The sequence below is a fragment of the Mustela nigripes genome, chromosome 13 (assembly GCF_022355385.1).
Source record: "Mustela nigripes isolate SB6536 chromosome 13, MUSNIG.SB6536, whole genome shotgun sequence".
Taxonomy (NCBI): domain Eukaryota; kingdom Metazoa; phylum Chordata; class Mammalia; order Carnivora; family Mustelidae; genus Mustela; species Mustela nigripes.
Window position 1 is genome coordinate 111,352,879 of NC_081569.1, and position 22,930 is coordinate 111,375,808.

General features: G+C 39.1%; 1 long non-coding RNA gene across 1 annotated transcript in view; it reads left to right on the top strand.

Annotated features, from left to right (window-relative positions):
• Positions 1–457: 457 nt before the first annotated feature.
• Positions 458–22,930, top strand: part of LOC131998859 (uncharacterized) — a 36,531-nt gene continuing 14,058 nt past the window's right edge. Inside the window, exon 1 of the long non-coding RNA XR_009398897.1 lies at positions 458–492. This is a non-coding gene — a long non-coding RNA (uncharacterized LOC131998859). The remainder of the gene's footprint in view (positions 493–22,930) is intronic.

A 22,930-nucleotide genomic window follows, 5' to 3' on the forward strand; every position in this document is an offset into this window, starting at 1 on the left:
CCTGGGGGGAGGGGTTTTGGTCTGGCTATTGTCAAGCTAAGGTTGCTATCTGCCTCTAGCAAAACATTAACATCAAGGCAGTTATAAGTTCCTTGAGGAATGTCAGACTCTGCTTGTCTCAGGTATTTATCAATGGGCTACAAGTTGTAAGGAAATTTAATTTTATCTACATTTCTTTTGCCTCTGTTCTCTTAGTCAACCATCACTTAACACCAAAATAAAAAAGGCAATAGAAAGGCAGAGCTTTGCTGACCACAGTATTCCAGAACAGAGCAGATTACTGATTCTGTATTTAGTTTCGGGAAATGTGAAATTCAGGAATTGGTGGACTTTGAGAGGTAAAAGTGAAACTGTGAGGACCCAGGTGAAGTTACTGTTGATTGGTTGGCACTCAGTGGCCTGTTTATGTAAGTGAGTGTGTTCTGGATTGATTCACTTCTGTAGTGAAGGGCTGACACTGATTTGTTAACTGGCAAAAGCACCTTCACTAAGGTGAGTTATCTGTTGTTGATCACAGAGTTTTATTTTATTTTTAATTTTATTTTTAATTAATTAATTTATTTGACAGACAGAGATCACAAGTAGGCAGGAGGCAGGCAGAGAGAGAGGGAAGCAGGCTCCCTGCTGAGCAGAGAGCCTGATGTGGGGCCCAATCCTAGGACCCTGAGATCAAGACCTGAGCCAATGGCAGAGACCCAACCCACTGAGCCATCCAGGCGCCCCAATCACAGAGTTTTAAAGGCACTTCTGGTGGCTACTTTTCACCATGGCCAAAGCCTGAACATTTTATTCTCAGATTTAAAACATGTTTATGCAACTTACCATAATCTAGTTTCATATATTATACCACTTCATGTATATTGTGAGAATCTTACCACAATAATGCTTCAATTTCTCCCCTTCTATCCATTGTGCTATGCTGCTATAGCTTATTTCTGCATATGTTATTAATCTCAAAATACAGTTATTATTTTTAAATAATCATCTTTTTTTATTTTTTAATGACAAGTTTTTTATATCTGCTCCTATACTTGCCATTTCTAGTTCTTCTCATCCCTCTCTGTAGATCCAAATTCCCATCTAGTCTCATTTTCCTTCTGTTTGAAGAGTTTCCTTTTACATTTCTTGCATATAGGCTGCTGGTGATAACTTTGTTCTGCTTTTGTTTTTATGTTTTATGAATATGTCTTTTCTTTTAAAAAATATTTTTGCTGGTTATGAAATCCTTAGTTAGATTATTTTTTTCTTTTCCATACCAAAAAGACATTAGTCCATTGTCTTCTGACTTTCCTGGTTTTTAAAAAGATGTCTATCATCCCTTCTCTCTTTATCTCTCTTTATATCCTATGTCTTTTATCTCTAGCTGCTATAAGATTTTTGTCTTCATCACCGCATTTCAGCAATTTAGTTGCACTACGTCTTGTGTGAGTTTTCTTCTGTTTCTTCTATTTGAGGTACGTTGAACTTTCTAGATCTGTGGGCTTATAGTGTTCATCACATTTGGAAATTTTTTTTTTTACTGTCTCTCCTTGTTTTTTCCTTTTGGGGCTCCTGTTACATGTACATTAGACTATTTGATAGTGTCCTACAAAGCAGTGATTTACTCATTCCTTTTTTTCTCTCTCTGTTTCATTTTAGATAGTTTGTACTGTGGTTTTGTTAAATTCATTGATCGTTTTTCTTTTCTGCAGAGTTGTAACTAACCATTAATTCCATTCAATGTAGTTTTTACTTCTGATAACTGTATTTTTTTTTAGAAATTCAACAAAGAGGCCGCCTGGGTGGCTCAGTGGGTTAAGCCGCTGCCTTCGGCTCAGGTCATGATCTCAGGGTCCTGGGATCGAGGCCCGCATCGGACTCTCTGCTCAGCAGGGAGCCTGCTTCCCTCTCTCTCTCTCTCTGCCTGCCTCTCTATCTACTTGTGATCTCTCTCTGTCAAATAAATAAATAAAATCTTTAAAAAAAAAAGAAATTCAACAAAGATGTTATATCTTTCCTTCTCTCTTCATCATTTTTATGCTTTCTTCCTCTTTCTCAAACATATGAAGATGGGGTTTTTTAAGGTCATTCTCAGATAATTCCATCATGTCTGTCATTTCTAGATGAGTTTCTATTGATCTTTCTCCTAATTGTGGATGATATTTTCTTGTTTCTTTGGATGCTTGCTAATTTTTGTTGGATGTGAGACATTTTGATCTGTGCGCTATCAGATACTAGATTTTGTAGAATTCCTTTAACTATTGCTAAATTTTGTTCTGGGATAGTTAAATTGCTTATAATAAGTTTAATCACCTCAAAGTTTGCTCTTAAAGCTTTGTTAGTATAGATTCAGGGCACTGTTTAATCATGTTAATTTGGCCAGCTAGTGAGAACACCAACAATTCCCAGCCCTGTGAAATCTACCTACTTTCCAGGGTTCTTTCCGTGACCTCAGGCAATTTTCTCACATGCATAAGCAGACATAATTACTTACCCAAAGACTGAAGACTACAGATATACAAAGATCTCTATCTTTGAAACTCACATCTGGCCCTTAAATTTCTCTGAAAATTCTATCCACCTAGGTCCTCTTAAATTTCAAATTCTCCTCAACTCAGCCTGATCGCCAGTCTCTGTCCGGGGGTCCCTTTTCTTATACTACCATCTGGAAACTCTCTAGATAATAAGCCATTATGACTGTAGGGCTCACCTCATTGGCTTCCTGCATCTCAGGAATCATTGTCCTGCGCTGTTGTCTGAATTGTCTGAATCCCATTGATTTGTCTATTTTGCCCAGTTTTATAGTTGATTAAAGAAGGTGGGTGAATATGGTCCTTGTTATTCCATCATAGTCACAAGTTCCCTGAAGAGTTCTTAATGTGAGACATTTTGGAGACAAATGAAAGGATTAATTAAAAATAATCGAACTGCTTTTTGAAAACAGGTGTTTCATTTTGTTAGTTTAATAAATGATTAGCTAAGACATAAGCTAATGTTTGATCATGCTGTTGTGCCCAAATTTTGAGACACCCCCAAAGACGACCACCAGAGTCTAGAGTCAAAGCCAAACAGCAAGGGTTGTTTATTACGAGTTCGAACCCGGACTCCGCGCATTCGTTGCCGGTGTCGCTAACAGTCCCCGAGCTCAGGATCACACTTTTTATACACTATTTTTGGGGAGGCAGGGACTTAGCCATCATAGTATCTTGTAACAAATCGCCACATACCACGGGAAAATCAAAAAGGAACTCTATAATATGACTGGCGCACTACAGAGCGGGAAAAGGCTGGGAACAGATTATTGGTTAGGGCAAAGGGCTCTTCAAACAAAGGGTCATTCTTCAAACTGCCGAGTTGGTACCGCTAGGGTATGTGTCACCCCAGGATTGACCGGGGTCTTCCTGTCAAGCCGCGGGTCACCAGATGGTTGTTATCTCTCCACCCAGAGCCAGATGGGGGGTCCGGGAGCAGTCATTCTGTTACATCCAATTCTGGGTGCGGGTTTCTCTGGTGTCAGATGGCTGTTATCTCTTGGCCCAGAGCCGGATGGGGGGCCCGGGAGCAGCCATTCTGTCAGGTCCAATTCTGGGAGGGGGATGTGTGGTTACAGAGTGTCTATAGAAAGTCTGCTGGTATTTTTCCATTTCCTCATGGGTTAGCAAGCGAAGGTACAGAAGCAGAAATAGCGGTAATGGTTATAATTTAGGCATCTCAATGCTTTGCAGTTGAGTGCATGGACAATGGAAGCAGTTTGCTTCAATCTCTGCACTGTCATCTACAAGCCGTAGGAGACTGGTTTGTATACTTATTCCCCTCTTTGCTTCTGCTTCCCTGTCTGTGATAGGAAAGTGATAATATTACCTTATTTCATGGGGTTTTGGTGAACATTAAGTGAGCCTTATGTGTGAAAGTCATAGACATTATCTATTGTTATATATCAAATTGCATAACAAAATACTCTAAAATTTCATGGCTTAAAACAAGAAAACAATTTATTTAGCTCACAATTTGGTAGGTAACAATTTTGTCTGGGCTCCTCTCGGGTTCAGCTCATTGTTGGCTCCAATGATGGGGGTCAGTGGACCATATGTCCCTTCTCTTCCAAAATGGTAGCCAGGCCTTGTTCACATGACTGTTCAGGGTTCTAAGAGTAGCAACCCTGCACATTTCATCACTCCAGCACTTTCCAAGTCTCTCCTTTGGTCACATTTCCTATTTTTCCCATTTACTAATATAAACCATAGGGCCTAATCCAGAGTCAGTGTAGGAAGGCATCATCAGAGGAGTGGATACAGAGAAGAGACAAACTCATGGACAATTTTGCAATCTAGCTTAGGTGCTGAGCAAAACTGTAACTGTTTAGTACATGTGCACTATTTTTTAAATTTTATTTTAATATAAACTCAGCAGGCATATAGTGATTGTTATTTATAAATAATAGATAGTAATAAGAACTAGGTAGCTGAGGTGTTAACTAACTCTCTCTCATCAGTTTACTGTTACAGCTTTAAAAAATATACTTGTCTTAGCTCAACTGATCTTTTCACTCTGCTTCAGTGCAATCATTACAACTTCAGGGGATATCTCTTGTCTCCAATCCCACAATTACATTCTGGTGCAAAATTCCTTCCCTCTGCACTCTTCAGTGAGAACAGTTGTATAAATCACCCAGAATGTTGGCAAGAAAAGAGCAACTTCTGGGCTGAGTGCTTTTTGAAAAAAAAAAAAAATCTTTCCTGCTACCCAGAAGTCATTTACATGGGTTAATTCCTGTAGTTTAAAATCCACAGCACCTCCATGCTGTAGCAACTGTGAGAGAAACTGGGTTTTTTTTGTTTTGTTTTGTTTTGTTTTGTTTTGTTTCTAGCATCACAGAAAGGTTACTGGTTAAGCATTTTATGCACACATATGTGGGGACTCCTGACAATAGAAATATTATTTATTGTTCCTGTGCATTTAAGACTAACTCTCTCTCCCTGGGTATGTTGCTCTCCTGACACCAAATGCCATGATTATTGGCCCAGTGAAGAATTACACAAATCTTCCTGGATCAAACATTCATCTGCAAATCATTGCTCAGTCATTCCCTGGTCCTACACTCCCAAACTTGATTCAATCATAGATAGTGTGTTCATATCCCACAAGTCTTCACTGAACCCCAGTAACCTACAAGTCACCTACTCGTCTGTGGCAGGATGATTCATTGAGACATTAATGTTACCTTGTACTTGCTGAAGTAGGAGAATACATAGAATACAAGTGAAATTTTCCTCATCCTATCTCCCTTCCAAGAAGAATAACCATGTCCCTGTGATCAACATCCCTTGTTCTGTGTGAATTATTTTAGTAGCTTCCTTGTGTTTCAGAAGAGACCCTGAAAGTAACTCCCCACTCACACCTCCAACCTCAAGCCTAGATCTTTGTTTAGGAGAAAGCCAGTGTTTGGAAAATAGGGATTAATGGCCTGAACTCTGGTGAAAGAGAAGGATTACTGTAGAGGGGGAATTTGGGGAAAAGAAAGGGAAACATTGTGTGTTTCAGGTTTAAATAGAAGATTTGGACCTCACTGCCATCAGTGGTCAACATGGATGGCCCATGATGTGACAACATGAGGATGCCAGTACCATGGCCTTTTGGAACCATGACCGAGTTTGGTGCAATGGAATATTCATATTCAAATGGACCAGACTGGCTTGGAGTCATCCTAGCAGCTAGAACATCCTAGCAGCAATATAATAAAATAAAGACAGAGGCCCTTTCTCCAAGTTTCCTATATTGTGTAAGGCCTGGAAGGGCAAGAGACCTATCTCTCCTCTGCCCCATGAGCCTGCAGTTAGGTTTCCTGCTAACTCTTGTATTACCATACCAGAAAACAAAGCATGTGTCACCTTTTTCACATCCTAGACAAGGCACAAAATTATACTGATTTATTTGTAAAAGTTAAGTCTTTATCAACAAGTTCCCAGGAGCTGGTCTTCTGAGATATTTTCCATCCTTGCACTTTTTGGTTTCAAGCTAGTCACCAGACATCCCAGGAATAATAAGGTATAGGAGTTGGTAGGAGTCTGTGTCAGTGCTAAAATCTCTTCTGGATCCAGTGCACAATAACTAGCCGACTGGCACCACTAGGTCTGTTAGCAGGTGTGAGATAAAAAGGATTCAAATCCTACCACGGCCCAAAAAGCAATTACACAGAAATGTTGCTGCAGGCCTTAACATTAAAAACTCTCCATCACTTCTAGTTGGCTCAATCCACTAGTCCAAAGGCAATTTCCTCCCAAACTTTTAGCATTATAGATTCCCTCTTTCCCCTTGAACCTGAAAATCCAGCTGTGTTCTCTCGCCTCTGACATCAGCATTACTGGCTTTGATACAGCCAACCATCTGGTTGATGAGGCATGAGGCAGAATGGATTCCAGCTCACTGTTCCCTGCTGTTTCCACACGAACACTACAAAGCTCACTGGCGTCAACGTGGATGGTGGGCTGTGACTCAGACTCACAAGGAATTGGCATATTAAATAACCATGGCCATAATTTCTGATGACCATCATTGACATTTTCAGGTTGAGACTGAGGTGGCTGTTCTTGCGATGATCAGAATTTTGGGGGGATACTTTGAGGCAAGTTGTCTTTCCCAAGTTTCCCAGATGATGTGAAACCAGTATAGGCAATAGCGTAGATATTTAGAATATTGAGAAAAGGAGTTAACATTTTTAGCTATTTCAGTTTTTCAAGTATGAAATGTATCTGCTCATTTACTGTTTGAATTCATACTTCTAAAACTGCTCTTTATTTTTTTCCTACTTCTTTTCAACACATTATCTGTAAGTAGAGAAGTTCTATCCATCAGTGTTAACCGTTTTCTTCACCTCCCACCCACAACACCTCACTCCCCCAGCTTTCCTGTCAGTTCTAACTTGGGGAATTTTAAATGGGAAGAGAGAGACAACAATCACCACCAATAAGAGTAATAAGAAGCAGCGTGATGGTAGACACAGATTTCGTAACAAGAGACCTGGATTGAGTCATCATTCTGCTACTTACTAAGTGAGCGATCTTGCGTAACATCATTTACACTCTCTACGCCTCAAATTCTAATCTGTAAATGAGGAAAATACCAGTTAAGGTAGGGTGTAGTCTGTATTTATAAATATTATTTATTAAAGGAAAATTGAGAAATGGATGCTGAACTTCATATTAGACCCAAAGTAGAGGCACTAAAATGAAAGCTGCAAAGGAAAACTAGTTCCTCCTTATCTTCCCCATGAGCACTGAAATAGGGACTATACTTGTTGGGTTTAGTGCTTTCATTATGGAGATGAATTCTCTGAATAGATTCTCCCTGGCAGAATGAGAATCCCTCTCTCTCTTTCAGGAATAGAAATTTAGATTTAGGAAGGCCCACCAAGCCCTCTACTTCTTTACCTCCCCGTGTCCCCTGGACTGTCCAGTTAGTTACCCTTCTCCAGCTCTCCTTTGAAACTTAAATATAAAAAGAAAAAGGCCCTCTCCAGCCTTGCTCAATGTGACTGTGCAAACCTCGTCCATTCTTACTTGGTATTCAGGACACACATGCTCCTCCTCCTGTAGTATTTGCTGATATACTTTGCACTCCAGCTGCTGCAATATTTAAATCAGTGATTCAGTACACAGACCACACGATGTGCCACTACCCTCCAACAAGCAAGGTCTGTCTCTCCGTGGGGACAGAGGATCTAAGCATCTGTCATTCTCCTCCTGTCACTTATAATTAACCACACGCCCCTTTACACACATAAATATTTATGTGCAAAAATAAAACTCCCTGGTGCTTTAAACCAATCTTTCTTCTCCTCAGTGAGCTTTGGAAGTTGCCAAAATGAATTTTTTACTTAATTCAAGACTCTATATAAGAAACTCTTTGGTGTGAAGAACTTACAACACATAATTATATTCCCAGAAAATAATTTTAAAACCTCAGTGTTAGAAGTAGGATACATATGTACTTCTAGAATATAAGCTCCATGAGGGAGAGATCTTTGTCCATTTCACAGATAGGTCTCAATTGTTTAGAATGGTCCCTGTCATATAGTGTGAGCTCAGGGAATATTTTGTGAATATAGAATAAACGAATGCACACTAATCCCAACTATGAAACATGATTCTGTTGTTTAAGATAAAGAGTTTAAATGTAGAACTTCTAGGCAAACACTGTAGATCCTGAAAATACTATGATATTAAGGGAGAATAAATTGTCATGAGACAAAATCATGAAATGTAAGAGTACTGCAAGGAATTTATTCACTCAACAAATGATCATTAACAATTGTCAAGCATGATCACATCAGGTCCTAAAGCAATTATAAAAAATAAAGAGTCATCCTTACCTTCAAGGAACACTTGGCTTGTGTGTGATTCTCAATGGATAGTCCATGGACCTTCTTTTGATATTTGTTAAAACTGCAGAATCTCAGGTCACACCCCCAAACTTACTGAATCAGAATCATCAAGGACAATCCTGGAGATCTGTATTTTCAACTTGCTAGCCAAGCATTTATGAACACTAATGTTAGAAGTTGATCTAATGGAGTTTGTGTTATTTTACTGTTTCTCAGCAATTATGTGGTCTCTGCTTCCATTCAGGTAACACGTTGTCACAGACTAGCATTCCTTATTGAATTGATAGAATAGTAATATTAAAATAAGCGATGACGTTTGATTAGTTGTTGAGTATCCTATTGCTTCAAGTCTACAAAACAGTCCTCTTTTAAACTAATCCTTACAGTGCCTAGTGATCTGAGATGAATTTAAAAGTTGAACATTTATGGGTGGCTCAGTTGGTTAAGCATCTGCCTTTGGCTCAAATCTTGACCCCAGGACTGGGATCAGCACTGCATTGTGCTCCCTGCTCAGTAGGGGATCTGCTTTTCCCTCTCCCTCTGTCCCTGCTCTCTGTCTTTCAAATAAATAAAATCTTTTTTAAAAATAAAGGAAAAAAGATGAACATTTAGTACATGTAGACATTGAGAAAAGCCCTAACCAATCCTTGCATATCCACTGAATTCCTAAACTTCTGCAAATAGTATTTGAAACTTGCCTCAGGCCTCATCAATTTCAAATATCCCAGAATCTCCATTAGCCTGTCCTGCTCAGCACTAACTCCAGAGCTGACTGACACCTGCACACTTTCTTGAAAAGACTAATTAGGTCCTCAGCGCCCAAGGTGTAGTCAGAATCAACTACCATCTGGCTCAGGGTGGTGCAGCCTTACCATGCTGAATGTTTAGCTTTAATTATGTGTTTGTGTAATTTAACACAGCTTTCTGTGGACTACTGACATAGCACATCTTTAAACAACTTTGCTGACCCCCTGTGGATTGTAAAATTCATTTCTCGGCTACTCTTCCCCACTTGAATTATCTCTAACCTGACTTCAGCAGGCAGAGCCTTTCTCATTTTCATTTCTCTACTGTTTTATTCCCTTACACTCTTTCATAATTCCACGGTGTTGAGCTCTGTTATTTCTAGCAGCTCATGAATCTTGTCCTGTATGGATCCTGACACTCTTAATAACCTTTCTCTCCATTTCAACATTCTTTGCCAACCCTTTCTTAATTCTTCACTGATTCTTTTTGAAATGATTTGTAAAAGTTTAATATTTAATTATTTTCCTTGTTCTATGCCTCAGGACTGTGTTTGGCATTTCACTAAGTAGAGAGTACAGATTGAGAGTTTGAGCACGAACTAATATTATTTATACATTATTTTATACTCTAATTCTCTATGAAAAAGATATATTAAATTCAATGTCAGCCAGAAAAGTAAAAATGCTTTGGGACTTGCAAACATTAGTCACTGAGTTAGCTGCAAACACCTCCTTAATTTTGAAAATAACAGATTAATGATTTGAGATAACACCATTTAATGTCTTAATGTTAAACTGAATATTTACTGTTAATCAAAATAATTTTTCAACTCAAAGTGATGGTACTTAGTGTTCTGTTAATTATGCAAGAAGCTAATCAATTTGTCCCTTAAATGGATGTTCAACTGATTAAGAGAAGCTAATCATCAGTTATGAAATCCATATGGCACAGATGAGTCAGGGATAAAATGCTTTTTGCTAACTTGGGGCCAATAATTCTGTCTCCTTAAATTACCTCTATTTCTCTTGGAAGAAGTTATTTTCTTTCCTTAAATGTGTAAGTGTTATAGTCTTATGTGTAGATTGAAGATTAAAGCCGAGATTAGTTTACAGTTTAGGAATCAAGCCAAGGATCATGCTATGGTGGGTTCAATTTCTTATATAATCCCTAACGGTCAATAACTAGGCAAAGGAATTATAATTAAGAATAGATCGCTATGAATAAAATAAGGCTGTTTTTAAATTTAACTCCCCTCAATGCTATAAAGAAGATTTATGTATGTTAATTGTGCGGTACTCAAAAAAGATAATTTTATCTGATAATATTCATCCGTTCAACAGATAGTTACTAAACATCTATTAAGTGTCCAGTACTGTGCTAAGCACCAAAAAAAAAAAAAAAGTAAGGGCATATAAGACACAACTTCTGACTTAAAAGTCCAAAAAGAAACAAAAAGCAATCACTAGTGTAGATCTTAAAAGTTCTAATCACATGAAAAAAAATCATCACCATGTACGGTGATGGATGGTTACAGGTACAATTATACTTATTGTGGTAATCATTTTGCAATATATACAAATATCAGATCATTATGTTCTGTACCTGAAACAAAGATCATGTTATATGTCAATTATACCACAATAAAATAAAAATTTTAAGCAACTATCATGGTAGATAATTAGATACATTTTTACCAGTTAGAGTCACTCAAAAATAAGCAAATAATAAAGAAAGAGAAGCAGAGTCATACAGCAACATGCTATAGTTTATACAACAGAGATTAATAATTGAACAAAAGCTACCTGTGTCAGAAAAAAAACACAATTCAATGACTATAAATTCAGGGGTCTGGCAGTCAGGATGATTACCCTCTATATCTAGCTTGTAGCTATCACTAATGTCCTGTTTGACTTTGGGAGTACTTAAATTCTCTCTGTATTTAAAATTTCTCCTTTATAAAAGAGGAGCAGTAGAGGCAATGTAGTAGTAGAGGTCAATTTCAGATCATTTGGAGGAAAACCAAGAAGTCCTCAAGGGCTTCTGTACTTAGAATCCAAATGCAAAGTGCATTAGTCGATCAATTATTCAGTCAGTAAGTATTGATTATCTCCTGAGTGCTCTCTAGGGTGCCAGGCCCTATGGGGGACACATGGAAGAGGGAATAAAATTATTATTTTCTTTATTAGCTGTCAGCCCTGTTGGGTAGAAAACAATTAATATGCAATAGCAATGAGGAAGGAAATTAATTAATTAATTAATATTTATTGGGTGACTACTATCTGCCAGACACTGTTACATTCTTTAGACTGCAAGGTTCTTTTGCATGCCATGTTATTTAAAGTGAGCAAGTCTATTGAATCAAAAGCTAGACTGTGCAGTCTTTTAAAAGCTATAGAATGTTGGATTAGAGAGATATCAGTTAGGCTACATTCAGGGATAATTTCATTGAAGTTAGAGGATTTGAACTGCGCCAAGGTGTTGAACTGTTTTGGAGCAAATGGACTTGGGTATAAAGCAGCACATTCCAGGGGAAAGGATCAAGCCCAAAGGACACAAGGGGCAGAACAAGCTGATCATGGTGCGTTTATGGACATATGCTTTTACCAAAACAGAGGGCTGATAGACGGACAATGGGAAGCTAGCATCAGACTTTAAATAAAATGTGCAGGAACGTCAATTTAGAAGAAAGTATATAAGAAGAAAGAAAATATTTGAAATAGGGAAAGGATGAAATTTCTAGAGCAGGGAACTCACATGGTAAAAGAGGTTCAAGAGAGATTGGTCTGAGGGCGGCATATCAGTTTGATTTTAGATTTTAGGGTGCAGCAACTGGACCATCAGGTGATTGGCTCCTTCTGACCCCATATTTCTGATTTCTGCAACAGCCAGATCACAGATTTTTCTCTTATCATTTGTACTATAACACATCCCTTAGAGATTTTAGATCTGCCATTTGATTTAGTGAACCTTCAGTGACAGATGGCTTATGAAATATAAAGCATTAATCCTACTTTGTCCAATTTGAGATTTGTCATGCAGAGATTTTCTCAAAAAGGGAACAGTTGTTTATTTGCCTAACCTTTATTTCTCCACTGTCTTCCAATCTTACCTTTCGGTTCAGGGTTGAGTTAAAACAATGTCAGCAAAATAATGCCATTAATCCTTTTCCTTCCTTCAATTTCTGGGCATAGTGAGTGCCTAGCAGAGGTGAAGTAAGGCCACAAGTCCTGGGGGTCCTCAAAGCGTTGCCTGGGATGAGAAGTTGGAGACCAAAGACAGAAAGAATCAAAATGAGAGCTGCCATAACAACTTCCTTCTCTTCATACTAGCTGGAGAAAGCTGGGAAAGAAGGAAGAAGCAGTAAATGGAAAGAAGAAAAGTAGAGATAAAGTGGGTGCTATGGGGCCATGGTCTCAACTCAGGACTAAACCTATTTTCAAGTCTAGGAAAAGAGTCGTGAGGCCCGTAAAAGACACACGCTTGGTTCTGCCATTCACTGTGCACCTAAGTAGACCCTAGATAGTACCCTGGCAGAAGCTTTTGCCTCTTTCTTTCCTCCTCTGTTTCCCTTCTCTCTATTTCTCCATCCCACAACCCCATTCCTCTGCCAGAAACCTGTCCTCTTTTATCTAGACCCAGTGCAATGGTTCAAAGGCAAAAAGAAGAGAGTTCTTTTGGCTTCACCCACAGGAAGGGCTGACATCTCTTTTTTTTTTTTTTTTTTTTTTTTTTTCATTTTTTTCCCCCTTTCCTTTCCTTCTCTTTTTTTGGGGCAGGGGTGCAGAGGGAGAGAGAGAGAATCCCAAGCAGACTCCTCAACCCCTCCCCCAACCCCTAGAGTCTGACACAGGCTAACCACCCTGAGATCACCCCCTGAGCTGAAATCAAAAGTCAGACGCTCAACCTCCTGAGCCACCGAGGCACCCCTGACATTTTATTTTTACAGAGAGTATATTATATAAGTTACGCTTCAGGCCTGTGTGTGTATGTATGTGTGCATGTACATGTCTATCTGTCTGTCTGTCTCTCTATATATATCTATATCAGCTATCTAAATATATATTAACTAGATACCTTTTTATAAGCAGGAGCATGGGGGTCTTGATTTCTAAGTCTCTCTGGAATCCTCACAAATGTCCCTAACTGCCGCATTTTGACCCGCCCTTTTAATCCTCCCCCATTCCTTCTCTCCTCGTTATCTTCTCCTCTCTTCCCACTCATGGCAGACAAACACACAAAACAAGGGAAGATATGGGACTTCCCTGAAGAAAGATCGTCTCTAATAGAGGAGGCTTTCTAGAAGGTGGACTGCAGGGGAAAGCCCCAAACAGCACCACTTTTTTCTCCATTTTTGCCCACAGCCTGAAGACTTCCTACTTTCCTACACTGGCGGATGTGAAATTGGGTCACTTTAACCAGGGCTCTATCCATCAAGGTTCCAGGAACGGTTGTGCTGCGGCTCTCACGCTCTGTTCTCACCTCTCCCCAGAGCCCCAGTAGGAAGGAAGTGACCGCACCTCTACCAGAAGTGCTTTATCAGTCTCAGGCCTGGGCTCGGGCCTGCCTACACGACGGAGGGATGCAGGGAAATCGCACTGTGCTGGAGAGTTAGAGAAGATCGTCTTGTCTCGAATCTGGATGGAGCTTTCTGAACCCTTTCATGATTCTACTTTCTTGAATTCTGAAATCAGACATACTCATCATTTCTAATCATTCTCCTCCTTCCTTCTCCCTGCCCTCTTTCTTACACACACACACACACGCACACACGCACGCACGCACAGACACCCTCTTTATTCTGTTTTACAGCAAAGAAGTCCTATATAGTTTCCTGTGTTTTCCTCCCTTTCAATTGCATGTAAAAACATCCACAATGATTCTAAAGCCATAAAGTTTATGATTTGCAAAGAGTACATTCCAATTAGGTAATAGTGCAAGGAGTTGTCTGTACACTGTTTCAGACCAAGTTATGATTCCTTCATTTCCACAGTGCCCTAACCCCACTCTGTGGTCAATTTTGTAATAGGAATTTGCTACATTTTAATAAATATTATTCAAGTTCACCCATTCTGAACTGGTCTCCAGATGATGTGTCAGTCCCTAGCTTTTCAATCACAAGTGACCTGAAATAATAACTCTCCATTAGCTAATCAGTGAGCTTCCTTATAGGAGCTGTGACATATATTTGAGTACTAAATAGAGGAATGAAATGGAGTAGAATACTGACACTGATTTTTTTTTAAGCTTGCACTTATTTACTTACTTATTTAATTTTTAGAAATGGGGGGAGAGGGAGAGCATGAGCAGGGGTAGGGGTACGGGCAGAGAGAGAGAATCTCATGCAGACTCTGCACTGAGCACAGAGCCTGATGTGGGTCTCAGTCCCACAACCCTGAGATCATGACCTGAGCTGAAATCAAGAGTCGGACACTTTAACTGATCCACCCAGGTGCCCCTGATTTTTTTTTTATATGTTTGGCACAGTATCCGAACACTCACAAATTTTAATTTTAACCTCATTGTGATGAGCTGAAAATAGAACAGGACACTTATAGCTAAGGATTTAATGGTTTGAAAACATACTCGTTCTGATTGTCCCACAAGTCTGACAAAGATATATTTCCATGCTTTTTCTTCTAATGCAGAAATATAGTATTTCAACTGTTACATTAAATAAACTCATTTTTAGCCTATTTAAAATTCATTTTAAAATTAAAATACTTTTTGATTCTTCTTGTCTCGGAATGTTTCAGACACACACTGCTACATCAGACACATTTTACACCCACATTAATCAAAGCATTGAGAAATGATTACTAAAGATGTGGGATTGATAACACTGTCTTTTTAGACATCCAGAGCAAATACGTTACTGCACAGAAGATAATATCCAGTCCATACCCTTCTGTCTTCCCTCTACTTCTCAACAGACCCCTACTAGGAGGTTTTATTTGTAAACCAAATAAGCCACTGGTCAAAATGAGAGAATTTGTTGAAATCTTCTTTACAAGCAGATCTGTTTTTGAGTATACAAACAAAACAAACAAAAAGAATAATCAATGGCAGATGTGTTTGTAGAAACTGCCCAAGTGGAAAGGCAAAGAGAACAGAAGTAATCTTTCCCTTGAAAGCCATATTGGTTCCCACTGACAGAGGTGCTGTCCTTCACTTTTACAAAGCTCATTCATGTCAAACCTCAGCAATGTTTTGGTTTTGAAAGTTCATTCATTATTCATTCAAGAAATATTTATTTGTTATCTATTATGTCCCACACAAATTCAAAGTATTGGGGATATAAGATTCCTCTTCTCCTTGAGCTTATTATATTCTGGGGCAGTACTGCATAGTAGAACTATCTGCAGTGATAGAAATATTCTAAATCTATGCTGTCCAATATGGTAGCCATTAGCTCCGGTGGTTTTTGAGAACTTGAAATATGCCTATCTTCATTTTGAAACTATATTTTATATTTTATTTAATTTCAATTAGTTTAAACTTATACTTAAATAGTCACATGTAGCTAGTGGCTACCCTGCTAGACAGTGCAGTTTAGGGAATTTGAGTGTGAGATGTGTGAATGTGCATGTGCCTGTGACAGATGCCATAAATACATACATGATTAAGAAACAGCAAATTGTATCAATAGCAAAAAATAAAATTAAAATAGGGTGATGTGATACAGAGAGTTTGGGAGGCTACTTTAGAACAAATGGCTGAAGTAGGAATCTCTAATAGGGTGACATTATAGCTGAGGTCTGAACAATAAGGATCCAAGCAAAGATCAAGGATCAGCATTCTTACATAAAAGGAACAGCTAGTGAAAAGCCCTGAGGTGGGAACAGGCTTGATGTTCAGAGGGAGACCAGTGTGACTGGAGGGGAGAGAGTTAGGGGCGGGCAATAGAGTTGAAGCCAGAGTGTTATAAATGCACCTGTATTAGTTTCCTAAAGCTGCCATAACAAAACACTACAAACTGGATGGCTTAAAATAATTTAAATTATATTCTCACACAGCTCCAGAGGCCAGAAGTCTGAAATCAAGGTGTGTGTTAGCAGGACCTTCTTCCTTCAAAGACTTTAGGCTCTAGAAGAGAATCTTTCCTTGCCTCTTCCTAGCTTCTGATGCCTCTCAGCAATTCTCAGTGCTCCTTGTCTTGCAGAGTACTGCTCCAATCTCTGCTTTCGTCCTCACATGGCCTTCTTCTCTGTATCTCCTCAGTCTCTCTGTGTCCTCTCTTCTTCTTGTAAGGACACCAGCTTTAGATTTAGGGCGCACCCTAATCCAATATGAACTCATCTTAAGTGAATTTCATTTGCAAAACCCTATTTCCAAATAAGGTCACATTCTGAGGTTCCAGGTACACATGAATTTTGGGGAGGACACTCTTTAACCCATTACAGTACTGATTTTGTTAAGCCTTTGAAAGCTGAATTAAGGAGTTAGGCTTTTATTCTAAATGTGATGAGATGCTACTGGGGGATTTGGAGTAAGGGAAAGACTGATTTATGACTTAAAAAAAAATCATTCTGGCTATAAGGACATTGGATTTTAGAGAAGAGTAGAAGACTAGACACCAGTCAAGAAACAATTACAGGAGTCCAGATGTAAGATAACAGGAGCCTGGATAAGGCAGTGCTGGTGGAAATGGAAGAAGTGGGAAGCATTAAGATATGTCTTGGAGGTAAAAGGGATGGAGTTGATTCATTAGGTATGGAAATGAGGGGGAAAGAAGAATCAAGGAAACTCTTAGATTTTAGTTTTGAGCCAAGAGTGAATGGTGTTTCCATTTACATGCCAGGGCAGAGTAGGAATGAAGCAGGTTCTCTCTGGTGATGTTAAGTTTGAGATAATTTTTAGACAGCTGTGCTGAGAGAGCAGCTGGGCAATTACACATTTAAAACTGCAATTCTGAGGAGCCCTCAATCTGGAGATGTAGCTTTGAAGACTCAGGTGAAGTAACTAAGGCACAGAGAAGCTAAGGAAGTTTTCCCAGGTCACACAGCTAGTAAACAGCAAAGCTAGGATGGGAAACTGGGTATTCTGACTCCAGAATCCCTATGTTTAACCACTGTGCTATACTACTCAATAGCGCTTAAAAGGACCTGAGAACCTTCAAGAAAGAGGGAGGAAGCAGCAACAATGGGGGGGAGGGGAACTTCTTCTGTTCCAGTTGATAATTGTACCTGAATATAAACATGATCTCCCATTAATCACTCGTGTGTGCTGAGTAACTCTTTAATATCAATGCGTACATACCTTCAGCCATTTTCAAGGAGGTGACAGTACTATGCGAGTCCATGTTTTATTCAGAATATGTTGACTTAGACATTGTCAGGTATTTGTTTAGAATAAAATAGGTAATATGTGGAAATCAAAAGTGGCATTACTTCCTGGAAAGGACATGACTGTAGTCTGCTTTGTTATGTCTGTGTATCCCTGATTGACTTTCAATATAACTGGAATATAAAGAATATACATCCAGGGTGCCTGGATGGGTCTGACTCTTGATTTCAGCTCAGGTCATGATCTCAGGGTTGTGAGATAGAGCCCCAGGTTGGACTCTGCACTAGGTGTGAATCTGACTTAAGATTCTCTCTCCCTCTCTCTCTGTCCCTTCTCCCACTCTTCTTCCAAAAAAAAAAAAAAAAAAAAAAAAGAATAGATCCAATTAGAATTCTGCAATATCTTGATCGAGTACAACCATATAAAAAGAATTGCTTATTTATACCAACTATCAGAATTTAGTAATTAAACTCCAGCAATAATTGATGTAGTATCTTATAATTAATAGATCAATTTTTAAATGACTTTCCCATGACTAGTGACAAATACTAAAATATTTAAAGCTATAGTCATTGTATTTACTACCAAGAGACAATATGGCATTGGTGGAGAATTCATGCTTCTGAAAAAGGGAAAAGTAGGAGATTTTAGAAGGATATAGTGTGCACTGTGGACTTTTATGTGGGGACATTCCTAGCTTACCTGCCTAAGTAGCCAGGGTACTGGGACAGGAGGCAACAATGCACAGTTGTTAAAAGCACACATGGCTCTGTGCTCTGCCACATATTAGATATAAGGCCCTGGGAAAGTTATTTAACTTCTCTTGTCTTCGTTCTTTACCATAACTCTCTGAGTTATGGTAGGACTAGAGCGAGATAATACACAGAAAATGATTATAGCACTGCCCGGCACAGAATAAATACTCAAAAAGTGTCAGCCATTTTCGATCTCCTCACCCTGTCTTTCTGCCTTGAGTTTGAAAGAATTGTCTCAGGGTGAGGTGGCAAATCTGGGTTCTGTATTTCTGAACTAGCTCAGCTAGATAGACTCTGTGCAGAAGCTCCCCCAGTATGAAGAGGGTTCACCCTACTGCCTGCCTCTTCTCTCTTCCTTTGTCTCTGCTCTGGTGAGCTAAATGTTGCCTCTGGGAAATTATTCAAAATCCTTATTGTCAACCAGGAAATCCCGCTTCTAAAATTTAGTCAGTTTTCCCTAACAAAGAATTAAGACTGTATGCTCAGATTTAGCAGCTCCGCTGTTCATAATAGTGAAGAAATGGATTCAGAAAAACTCAGTGAACAAAAACAAAGGGTTGTTTGGATAAATTGTGGAACACCACACACACACAATAAAACTTGAAGCAACTCTAAAAAGAATGTTGTATAAAAATAATGAATGACAGGAATGGAGTTCATAATATATGTCCCTTTTAATGTTTTAAAAGCAGGATACAAGGCAGCATGTGCTATCTGGTACCATTGTTTCTAGTGTATAAATAAATATAAGCAGGGACAATGTCTGGAAAGGTTTGCAGTCACCAAGATTGGAACTCGTCACACATTCACTCCTCCCCCTAACACTGGGATGGTCTACAAACTAGTCTAGATAACCAGCCATTCTCATGTAAACTCAGCCTAACCCTTTTCTGGCCACCTGGAGAGTAGGAGAAGAAAGGAGACACACTGATTTACAACTGGAAGGTGGTAATATCAATCTGCATCTGTCTCCTTCTCCCCTTCATACTTCTCAGTTTAAAAGGTTTTAACCCTTTTAAAGGGGTCTGTCCTGGGGATGATGACAGAAACAAAGAATTGTTATATTTTCTGTGTCGGACTTTGCCCATGGTCACCACTGTGGCTCTGGGGCCATAGTCCTAGACCTGACCTAGGCCATTCAAGTCATTATGATCACTTAGGAATTTAAAATTGTTTAAATAATAATCAAAATTAATTTTCCTGCCTTTTATCATTATTGGCAGTATTTTTGAAAACAAATTATATGTCCACTTTATTATGATATTCTTTATTATGAAATACATAACTTTCCAGCCTTTTTTAACCATAATAATCACGAGTGCTTATTTCAACTTTGGAAATGTGAAGGGACTGCTATGTGTTAAAGTAATCGATATTTAAGGTCATTAAATCTTTTTAGAATACATTCAGATGGTCATTCCACAGTCTCTGGTTGGAGATTTGTGATTAACCATAAAAGTTAGTAGTAAAAGTGTCAGTTTCACATATCTTAATGAAAACGCTATAATATTTGTTCTAATTTGAGATCACTTTTTACTCCCTGGCATTTGGAAGGAAAGAAGAGCCCTTTCATGAATATTAAAGACATTTTCTCCAACCCTCAATGTTTCTATCACTTGAAACAGCAGATAAACTAGTGAAAGACCCTAGAGGACCCGCACCCAAGGACGCACTCACAGACCACTGGGTGCAATAAGCAAGAGGATTTTATTCGGGCATGCTCGGACTCCCAGGGACACTTGACCAGGATGGGTCAGTGCCTGAGAGCCCCGATCTGTTTCGGGAGTCCCTTAATATAGAATTTTACAGTCCATTACATCAGAGCCCTCACTTTTCTAGCCAGTAATTTCAAAGCATTACAGTAAGGCCTACACATAGGTAGCCAATCCTTTAAAACCAACCATACATTCTGGCCAGTCACCGTTCAGGTAGTGTACAGTAGAGGGTACGTGTTGAATTGCACGTTTCTAACCTTTATCTGTATATGTGCTGAACCGCACGTCTCCAGCTAGCATACGTGCTGAACCGTACGTCTCCGGCCTTGGTACGGGAGGCAACCCTTATCAATTTTACTTAGTAGTAGGGGAAATTCTTAACAGGGGAAGGGTATAACTTTATTTGATTACACAGTGAACGAGGGTTTAAGCAATTTTTCATTTCTTAGCAAATCATTAGAAGCATTATTATACAGAAGCCAGAAACAGCTGGGTTAAACACAGATTTTTGCTATTCGTTATCCTGTTATGCTGCTTGCTGACTCCCTTATCTATGGTCAGCTGGCCACAGTTTCTTAGTTAGCATAAGCTGGTTATAAAAAGAATGTTAAAACTTATAGGCTATACTATAGTTCTGACCTGGGGTCCTTCACTAGCCAGTAATTTATAAATTACTAAGATCAAGTTTATAAAAAAGATCAAATTATATGGAATTGCCAATGTTGACTATGAAAAAATAACCATTTCATATGGTGATAAAGTTATATAAATTTTTATTGTAATTTTTTTTTTTTTAAGATTTTATATACTTACTTGGCAGAGAGAGACACAGTGAGAGACAGAACAAAAGCAGGGGAAGTGGGAAAGGGAAAGACAGCCTGATGCAGGGTTCAACCCCAGTGATGAGGGAGCAGGAGGCTGGCTGAGGACAAAGTAAAAGATGGCACCTTGCACCCCCTCTCCACCCGTTCCCTCCCCTCGGTAATATATGTGACATTGCTCAGGCACCCCTGACTGCCAAAAATGAGAAACAAATAGTTAACTTGCAGAGATCACAATCCTGCAAGACAGGAGTCTCCCTTGGTTTACAAGTGTCCTAGAGATCTACAAACAAAGAAGTTAACTTAACAATAGCACAATTTCCAGAGGCAAATAACTCCTCTTGCCTTAATGTCACCCTCCCCTCCATAAACAAAACTGAAGGGGGCTGAGGTGGAAGGAAATGTAAATAAAGTTAAATCTCCTCTGAACCTAAATCTCACTAATCAAGACGCTTGATAGCAGAAATGTGACATCCCACGAGGAATCTCCCAACTATCTTGATGTTAATGGCTTGCCAAAACACAACATTGATCAAGCCGCAAGGCCTCTGGTATCGGCACCTTGTAGGCCCTCTTTAGCATATGAAAGCTCCGTTGAAACCCCTCTTTTCCCTTACCTTCTGCCAACCACAGGGTACATAACCTGCCATCCCTCACAACCTGGGACAGCAGCATCTCTGCCTGCCACGGGTCCTGTCCCTGTGATTTAATAAACCACCATTTTGTACCAAAGAAGTCTCAAGAGTTCTTTCTTGGTCATCGGCTCCAGACCTCACCCCACTGAACCTCACCTATATTCTAGAACTTCATCACCCGGACCCTGGGATCATGACCTGAGCCGAAGGCAGATGCTTAACAGACCGAAGCACCCACGCACCCCTATAAATTATTTTTTAAATAAAAACTCTAAAACTATTTTCAAACAATTATTTTTACCCAGATTTATTTGCTACAACAACAGGTTTTTATATGTTGTTGTTTTGTTTTTAATCTGCAATTTACCAAGTTTTATAATCACACTGGTTCAGTTTATGTTCTAAGGGAAATGGGAACACAGAAACATTAAGTATAAATTATGTAATTTGCTCTAGAAAGTAAACAGGTTAAACGGACAACTATGGAAAGTGGTCCAGAGCTGAAATGATCTTTTTATCCATTCAACAAAAACATAATAAACGCCAGGCACTATCCCAAGTCCTGAGAACATGCCAATGAACAATGGAAATTGTGGTCCAGCTTTTTACTTAATTCTATGTGAATATTCTCCTGAATATATTTCTTATTTAGATTTTAGGGAATTTAATTCCTATGTATGTTTTTTTCTCACACTGTTTGGTCCATGGTCAAAGGAGCGGGACTGATACAAAGCAAAGGTCAAGCAAAGCTTTATTTTGCGCCAAGCATCGAGAATCAAACTGACCAATCAGGGCCATCTCTTACAAAGAGGTGACACCCCCCACCCCCAGCGCCTTACTGACTAACTTTTAAAGGGCAAGGGCCATGTGGTTGGGCCTGGCCACACACAGGTGGCCAATGAGATTGTAATACACAGAGAAAGCTGCACACCCATGCTAGGTAACACATAAGTGACCAATTGAATTATAATTCACCCCATAGTGGCTATTTAAACTAACCTATCACCTTGGTCAGAATTGGTGCCCAAATGGCAGGGGCCCACGCTCCTTGGTAGCCAGGGAGACAGTACACGCACTTTACTGATTGATGTCTCTACCTGGCCCAACTCATCCCTGCATTCGGGCTGTTATCTCCACCTGACCTGATCTGCCCTTGTATTTGGGCTTTGTTACCTGGGTCTGGTTTCCTGGACTTGTTTTTAAGTAAGTTCCCCGGGGGAGGGGGTGGGCAGGGTCAGTTTAAGTTTTATTGCATAAACAACAAAATGGCTGTTCATTCAACTGAGGTGGGGCCGCTCTGGTAAATAGGCCCTTACAACACAAGTAAAATAATATTATTTATTATTTTACATAAAATTATGACACCAGAAATATTATTATTTGCAATGCTGAGTTTATGTTCTTACTTGTATACCATCATCACTTCTGTTATATTTTGTTTTTAATTATAGTGAAATACATAAAACATAAAATTTGCTATTTTAACCATTCTGGTAATACAGCTTTTTGTCATCATATGTGTAAGGAAAGTGTTAAGTCTATGTGCACTTAATGCTATAGATCCATGCGCATTAGACATTGTAAATCTATCTAAGGAAGTAGTAAAATTCAAAAA